The sequence below is a fragment of the Elephantulus edwardii genome, unplaced genomic scaffold (assembly GCF_000299155.1).
Source record: "Elephantulus edwardii isolate Elephantulus edwardi_28Jun2011 unplaced genomic scaffold, EleEdw1.0 scaffold00111, whole genome shotgun sequence".
NCBI lineage: Eukaryota > Metazoa > Chordata > Mammalia > Macroscelidea > Macroscelididae > Elephantulus > Elephantulus edwardii.
The window spans coordinates 7352393-7354667 of NW_006399861.1; positions in this window are offsets into that span (position 1 = coordinate 7352393).

Consider the following 2275-nt stretch of genomic DNA (forward strand, 5'->3'; position numbering starts at 1 on the left):
GCAGGAGGGGAAGGCCCTCTATGAGGTGGATTGATTCAGTGACTGGGATAATTGGGATGGGAGTGTCAGAGACAGTGCGATTGGCACAGGACAGAGCACAGTTTAGGGCTGTTGTACATAGGGTCGCTATGAGTCGCAAGCGACTCAACGGCACATAACAACAACAATACTTATTTAAAATTTATTCTTAAATACTAATAGCATTTTAGAAAATTATCTCAAAATACCCACAACTTCTCTGTCAGTTGATTATATTACAGTGGATTGTATGTTTCAATGATGCTGAAAACCAATATTTCAACACTATCAAAATCACCCATAGTAGAAAGGTTTCAGTGGAGTGTCTGGACAAAGACAAACTGGAGTAAAAAGCCTGGCAATCTCCTTCCGAAAATTAGTGAGAACAAGCCCTCTGGATTGCAACAGAGTATTGCCCAAAGTAGTGCTGGAAGAGGATCCTCTAGATGCAACACACTACAAGAGTCACACAAAAGTCACTACTTACCTAGGATTATGAAGATCGCACAGAACAATCTATTCATTGCCCACAGAGCTGTAATGAGTTGGAGCTGACCTGACTGCAATTAATAACACCTTCTTAAAACGTAGAATGGAATTTCTATCAGATTCATGCCAATCAAATGAAGAATATGGGTAGGAATTTAATTGTATTTACCAAAAACATATGCTGAAGTGGTAACTCTGGTGTTTACAAATGTAAACTTTTTGAAATGAAGTTGATGGTTAAAGTTATGTGACAACATGAATAGAATTTGTTTATCAATGACTTGGCAGTTATATATAATCACCTCCATGATGAGATCTCCAGCTCTTCGCTGGAGTTAGAAAATCAAAAGGGACAAGCTCGCTCAGCATTTGTTAAGCTGAAGGAACTGAAGAATAATTTCAAGACTTGAATTGCAATATTTAGAGATGCTGTGGGCAGAATGTTGAATGACTGAGAAAGCATCAAAAGAAGATGGAAGGAGTACACAGTAGAATTTCATGAAACAACATATGATCAAGAGGCAATGGTAATGACGTAGGAAGTTCAACCTGCTCTGAAGTTAACTGGCAAAAAACAAGGCCCCAGGAATTGATGGCGTACTAATTGACATATTTCAACAAACGGATGCTGCCCTGGACACACTCATCAGGTTGTGCCAAGAAATTTAGAAAATAACCACCCAGCCAACTGACTGGGAGAGATCCATACCCATTCCCACTCCCATTCCAAAAAAAGGTGATATGGCAAAGTGTGGTTAATAGCAAACAGTGTTGTTAATAACACATGTAAGTAATATCTTTCTAACAATTATCCAAAACCAGCTGGAACAGTTTATCAACAGAGAGCTTCCAAATGTACAGGCTGGATTTAGAAGAGGCAATGGCATTAGGGACATTATAGCCAATGTCAGATGGATCTTGGCTGAAAGCAGAGTACCAGAGTTTCATAGACTATGCAAAGGCATTTGACTGTATGGATCACAACAAACTGTGGCTAACTCTGGGAAGAATGGGAAGCCCCAAACACTTGATTGTGCTCATGTGAAACCTATACTTGAACCAGGAGACAGTCCTCATAACAGCAAGAAAACATTGCATGGTTTAAAATCAGGAAAAGTGAACACCAGGGATGCATCCTATCTCCATTCCTTTTCAATCTATATGAGGAACAGATCATCTGGGAGGCTAGGCTCTGTAGGATTGGACGAAGATTCACCAACAACATGCGTTATGCGAATGATATGGTTTGCTTGCTGGCACTGAGGAGGACATGAGGCATTTGCTGCAGAGGCTCAACATCAAGAAAACAAAGATTCTCACCACTGGGCCAATTGACAACATCGTGATGTTGTTGTTAAGTGCCGTGGAGTCGCAGGCGACTCATAGCGACCCTATGAAGGAGAGTCCTCGATGCTTGAGTGCCTTTCATCCTTTCTCCAGGTTCATAGGGTTTCCGGAGGCAAACTATTACGGAAGTGGATGCCACTCCTCCCTCCAAGCTTGTTTTAATCGGGGAGCTCCACCCCACTCTCTGTCCGTATTGGGTAGCCAACCATTAATGCATTTGACACATCAGTGTCACAGTGTCAGCCTCACAGCAACCACAAGTGACCACTGTACGGCAACTTGTACACCAGGGCTATACGACCTAGAGGAATGTCTGAACAAAAACAATGAAAGACAGGCCCGAGGGCCACAGATTAAAAGTCTCCCACCTTTGGCTTGGTAGCATCACTTTCTGTCCACTGGGCCAGCTGATCTCTCTCTG